We start from the raw sequence: 6,323 nt of genomic DNA, 5'->3' as shown, positions 1-6,323 counted from the left end.
TTTGAACACGCCACCTCTGGCATATGGGGCCAGTGCCCTACTCCTTTGAGCCACAGGCACTGCCCGGAAAACTGGCTTTTGAATTGGAATGATGTAATGGGTTGTGCTGATTGAGTTGTGCTGATTGTTGTTTAAAATAAGGGTTAATGTGGTCTTTACTTTGAACTTTTATGTATAGGACTGTGATTTTGGAAATGGAGGAACAGAACAGTCTTGGAAAGCCTATTCTCACTGTTCTCCAGAATTGCTGGCCTTCTAACAAATAAAGTTTGGTGGACCTATCCCAGTGTCTGCATATTGACTGACAGTGACCAGAGGCTAGACCCTCTTCATCTGATAACACCTGTGCCCTACATATAATTGATTCTATAATGACATGCATTTTCATTTGGGAAATATTTCAGTTATTCAGCTCTCTCAAATATCATCACAGGTCATACAATGTCAAAAGAATCCCATTTATTAATATCACCACTGATTTCATCATAAAAATCTTTTAAGTATTGGGTGGCACCTGTGGCTCAAGGAGTAGGACGCTGGACACATATACTGGAGGTGGTGGGTTCAAACCCAGCCTCGGCCAAAAAAAAAACGAACTGCAACAACAACAACAACAAAAAGTCTTTAAGTATTGAGAGGCTACTGAGCTGACCGAGGTAGATGTGAGTTTTTAAAAAATTCTTATTTTCACTTGAGAGCTACCCTTCCTCAAAGGGACAGACTCACTTCATTAATTCTTGCAAAAATGTCTGTAAATACTCAGATAAGAATACTGAAATTTGTGTCATTCATTCAAGTGTGTAAAAATGATGTTCAGCTCACAACTCAAAAGTTGGTACAAGTGCTTCACCTCAATACCACCATCATGGCTAGGCATGGTGGCTCATACCTATAATCCTAGCACTCTGGGAAGCTGAGGTAGGTGAATTGCTTGAGCTCAGGAATTCAAGACCAGCCTGAGCAAGAGCAAGACCCTGTCTCTACTAAAATAAAAAACTAGGCCAACATCATGGCAGGTGCCTATAGTCTCAGCTACTCAGGAAGCTGAGGCAGGAGGATCACTTGAGCCCAAGAGTTTTTTTTTTTTTTTTTTATAGAGGAACAGAACCATTTTATTTTATTTTATTATTTTTTGTGTGTGTGTGGTTTTTGGCCGGGGCTGGGTTTGAACCCGCCACCTCCAGCATATGGGACCGGTGCCCTACTCCTTGAGCCACAGGCACCACCCAAGCCCAAGAGTTTTAAGGTTGCTTTGAGCTATGATAGTGCCACACCATGACACTCTACCCAGGGTGACAGAGTAAGACTGTCTCAAAAAAAAAAAAAGACAACCATCATACAATATGCAGCAGAGGTGCTTTATGGGCACTTCCCATTTCTTTTTTTTTTTTTTTGAGACAGAGTTTCACTTTATGGCCCTCAGTAGAGTGCCATGGCATCACACAGCTCACAGCAACCTCCAACTCCTGGGCTTAAGCGATTCTCTTGCCTCAGCCTCCCGAGTAGCTGGGACTACAGGCGCCCGCCACAATGCCCGGCTATTTTTTTTTTTTTTTGGTTGCAGTTCAGCTGGGGCCGGGTTTGAACCTGCCACCCTCGGTATATGGGGCCAGCGCCTAACCAACTGAGCCACAGGCGCCGCCCCAGCACTTCCCATTTCTTCACATGGTATATTAAAAAGAAGTATATTCAATGGTCTAGATTTAATAAAGTACTGTTTTCTCAGGGATAGTCTTAAGTTAAACTAGGGTTTGTTTGTTTTCTGTGAGCACACAGGAGTGAATAATAACGTGTCTACCTGTACACTTGGGACCACTGCCTGGATCCATGCTAAAGTATCAGTAGGGTTATCTACCACATTGCTTTTATACCATCAGTGCTAATGTCAACACAGTTAAAAACAGTATTAAGTCTTTAGGATTATTATGAAATTTGTTTTTACTATTCTCAATATAGAATTACTATTGCTACAGTTATTCTGAAAATAATTTTTTTTTTGTTTTTTTTTAATTTGGTGGCCTTCCTGAAAGGCTGTTTGGGACCATCAGGGGACAGGGCTGCACAGTTTGAGAACTGCTGATTTAGAGTTATGCTAGTTTGTTAGGTCACCCTTGAGGTAACAACTGAACATGTACCTGCCTACATGGAAATTTGTGCCAGGATTTAAAATTCATCAAAGAAAAGTTATGAAAACCCTTGGGGGTTCTAAGAAGCTTATTAAGTTTATTCTGCTTCATGCTAGAATAATCTTTTATATAATACCATCTCATTTAATCCTCCCAATAACTCTATAATGGCAATGTGCAACACCAATATACTCTAGTACATGATACTATGATGGTTTTTTTGTTTTGTTTTTTTTTTTTGGTTTTATATACAATTTGAAATATTTTCATCAAACTGGTTAACATAGCCTTCATGGCATTTTTTTAGTTATTGTGTTGAGACATTTATATTCTACATTTAGTAAATTTCACGTGTACCCTTGTAAGAGGCACTGTAGGTGTGGTCCCACCAATTACCCTCCCTCCACCCATCCTCCCCCAACCCCTCCCTTCCCTTTTCCCTTTTCATATGAAAGCTATAACTTAGTTTCATAGTAGGGCTGAGTACATTGGATACTTTTTCTTCCATTCTTGAGATACTTTGCTAAGAAGAATATGTTCCAGCTCCATCCATGTAAACATGAAAGAGGTAAAGTCTCCATCTTTCTTTAAGGCTGCATAATATTCCACAGTGTACATATACCACAATTTATTAATCCATTCTTTTTTTTTCCCAGAGATGAATATTCTGTAAATTGGTTTAATCTTTTTTTTTTGTAGAGACAGAGTCTCACTTTATGGCCCTTGGTAGAGTGCCGTGGCCTCACACAGCTCACAGCAACCTCCAACTCCTGGGCTTAAGCGATTCTCTTGCCTCAGCCTCCCGAGTAGCTGGGACTACAGGCGCCCGCCACAACGCCCGGCTATTTTTTGGTTGCAGTTTGGCGGGGGCCGGGTTTGAACCCGTCACCCTCGGTATATGAGGCTGGAGCCTTACCGACTGAGCCACAGGCGCTGTAAATTGGTTTAATCTTATGTATAACATTGTAGGAATTAAAACAAGTAGAATGTAATATATATAAAAGTTCAGACAGATCACAAGCTTAGTTTCATCATATACCATACCCCCAAATACCTCCCGACTTTGATCATGGAATTATTATTATTACTATTTTTTCTTCTTTTTTCCTTTCTTCTTCTTTTTTTTATTAAATCATAGCTGTGTACATTAATGCGATCATGGGGCACCGTACACTGGTTTTATAGACCATTTGACATATTTTCATCACACTGGTTAACATAGTCTTCCTGGCATTTTCTTAGTTATTGTGTTAAGACATTTATGTTCTACATTTACTAAGTTTCACATGTACCCTTGTAAGATGCACTGCAGGTGTAATCCCACCAATCACCCTCCCTCCACCCATCCTTCCCCCCTCCCTCCCTTCCCTCTCCCCCTTCCCCATATTCTTAGGTTATAACTGGGTTATAGCTTTCATATGAAAGCCATAAATTAGTTTCATAGTAGGGCTGAGTACATTGGATAGTTTTTCTTCCATTCTTGAGATACTTTACTCATCTTTCATGTAAACGTGAAAGAGGTAAAGTCTCCATCTTTCTTTAAGGCTGCATAATATTCCACGGTGTACATATACCACAATTTATTAATCCATTCTGTTTATTTATTTAAGATAGAGTCTCACTATGTCACCCTTAGTAGAGTGCCGTGGCGTCACAGCTCACAACAACCTCAAACTCTTGGGCTTAAGCGATTCTCTTGCCTTAGCCTCCCAAGTAGTTGGAACTATAGGTGCCCACCACAATGCCCGGTTATTTTGATGTTATAGTTCTCATTGTTGTTTGGCAGGCCCAGGCTGGGTTCAAACCCGCCACCTCGGGTGTATGTGGCTGGCGCCCTACCCACTGAGCTACAGGCGCCACCTGATACTATGATGTTTCTGTTTTAGGCTTGTCTGACTCTAAAGGGCTTTCTCTTAGTTGTTAAGACTCACTTCATATTTTTGTTATTTATGTTCACATATTCCTTTACAATGTATTTGCATTAGTGTTGGTTTTGGTATCCGGATTTTCTGATGAATTGGAGTATGACCCATCTTCACATACTATGGATGAATTTCCACATAAGCACTGTTATATCACTAAGGGAAAAACATGAATTTTCCTTCTTTGAAATCCTCATATTTCCAAATATAACAACACTCATCCAATTTTTCCAAATTGTTTACTTTTATTAACATCTCGATCTGCAAAAACTGGGAAGTGTAAAAGACAAAACATTTTCCAGAAAATTTGTTTTCAAAAAACCAAGTGTTGAAGAAACATGAGGAGCGGCAAAATGTGTGATAAAGCAGTTCTATGCTTGGTATTTTCATTTAGCAATGATGTGTGTGCACCATGCTTGATCACATGTGTATTAAGTTGTATATTTTATTTATGAACTACTTGTAGAAACATAAAAGTCTCAAAAATTCCCCAAGTGTTACCCAAAGAATTTTATATTTTTTAGAGATGAGTTGTCTCAACATTTGTGATGCGTATACACTTGGCGGTTCTCAAGTTGATTTTTTTTTTTTACAATAATGTGTGAGCTTTATTTCTTAAAAATTCTGTGAATAGTTTAATGTAATCCTCTTACAATAGTTTTTATTTGCTTCAAGACAAAGGTTGGGGATGTTGGATTAACTAATCTGAAAGCAAGGTGGGATGGGTTGGTCTTAATGTAAGAATAGATGGCAGGATACCTAGTAGGTATCTATTTGCTCAGCACTGATCAGGTGATATGCAAATTGTACCCACCTAAAATGGTGAAGGGCTAGTGTGAGCCATAAAACTGTGACTCCAGCCAGAGCTGGTATATTTGGTTTGTGTGGCATATAGGGTGGAAGAAGTAAAATAACATTTCACACAAGCTATCACTTTTTTATCTTGACTACCTAAATTTGGTCACCTACATGGTAAATAGAAATTGCCACAAGAGCATATTGCTGATATTTTAACTGATTTTCAGTTGGGCGTTCTTATGGGGACATCCTTCCAGTTGGAAGTGACTATTAGCACGAGTCATGCACTTGGGTCTTAGAGAACAAGTTTATTTGATCCATTCATGGGAAGTCACCTTAAGGCTGCTTGTTCCAGGTGCACGGTGGGCCCAGCTCTTCATTGCCTCTATAATGGGTATTCAAGGGAGATCCTACTGACAAGAAGGTCTCACAGAGAAAACGATCAGTGCTTTGTTGAAATCCACACTAAGCATTTTTCTAACTTTAACATTTGATTCAAGTCATGAATAAGTTACCAAGGAGAACTTTGAAAATGGTTTGCTATTCATGTCCTTGACTATAGAGATCTTCAAGAACCCTCAAATTGGCATTGGAAGACTTAACTTTTTTCCTTTAAGGACTTTGGTCACATACAAGTAGAATTCACCCTAGAAGATGGTCTGTACTACTCCAGATACCATTGCAATTTGGTTATAGAAATTCTCAGTCTGGTACTGCCTGATCCAGTTAGCCAGATAGAGAGCCTGGTACAGACCCAGGAAGAATGGATAGTGAGTCATAATGGTCTCGGCCTCTCCGGTCTTGCTGATCATGAAGAGCTGGGGCAGGATGGCCACTGACTCCAGGTAGATGGAGAAAGTTCAGAGGATCTCCAGGGGAGTGAAACTGTAGTTCTCAAGGAAGGAAAGGCGAATGACTGGGACCAGAAGAAACTCCAAGCGGAATGTGTCATTCTCACTGTCAAATGTTTTCCGAAATTTCCCGTAGATCATGTATACTGTGACGTAGGCACAGAGGAGAAAAACCTTCATCACCGTGTTGTAGATGGAGATGAAGTTGGTGAACAGGTCCAGGTACCTGGTGGTGAATATTAGAGCGAAAAGGATCTGGCTCTTCCCAGAGATGCCGGTGCAGCATTTGGACCTCCAGATCTTCCTCAGGAGTAAGATCATGGCCAGGAGGTGGCTCAGGTCACTGAGGATTCGGAACATGTTCATGTCATGTCAGTTGGTGTGGCGCCCATTCAAGTTGATTTTTTTTTAGACAGAGTTTCACTTTGTTGCCCTCCATAGAGTGCTCTAGCATCATAGCTCACAGCAACCTCAAATTCTTGGGCTCAAGAGATCCTCTTGCCTCAGCCTCCCAAGTAGTTGAGATCATAAGTGCCCACCACAATGCCTGGCTAGTTTTCTTTTTGAGACAGAGTCTCACTTTGTCACCCTTGGTAGAGTGCTGTCGCATCACAGCTCACAGCAAC

At 40.5% G+C, this 6,323-nt stretch overlaps 1 pseudogene; it reads right to left on the bottom strand.

The window, feature by feature from the left end:
- Positions 1–5,424: 5,424 nt before the first annotated feature.
- Positions 5,425–6,063, bottom strand: LOC128584592 (ER lumen protein-retaining receptor 3-like; annotated as a pseudogene).
- Positions 6,064–6,323: the final 260 nt, after the last annotated feature.

This window comes from Nycticebus coucang, chromosome 4 (genome assembly GCF_027406575.1).
Source record: "Nycticebus coucang isolate mNycCou1 chromosome 4, mNycCou1.pri, whole genome shotgun sequence".
Taxonomy (NCBI): Eukaryota; Metazoa; Chordata; class Mammalia; order Primates; family Lorisidae; genus Nycticebus; species Nycticebus coucang.
Note: the sequence above shows the minus strand (reverse complement) of the source record. Positions and strands in the feature narration are given on the sequence as shown.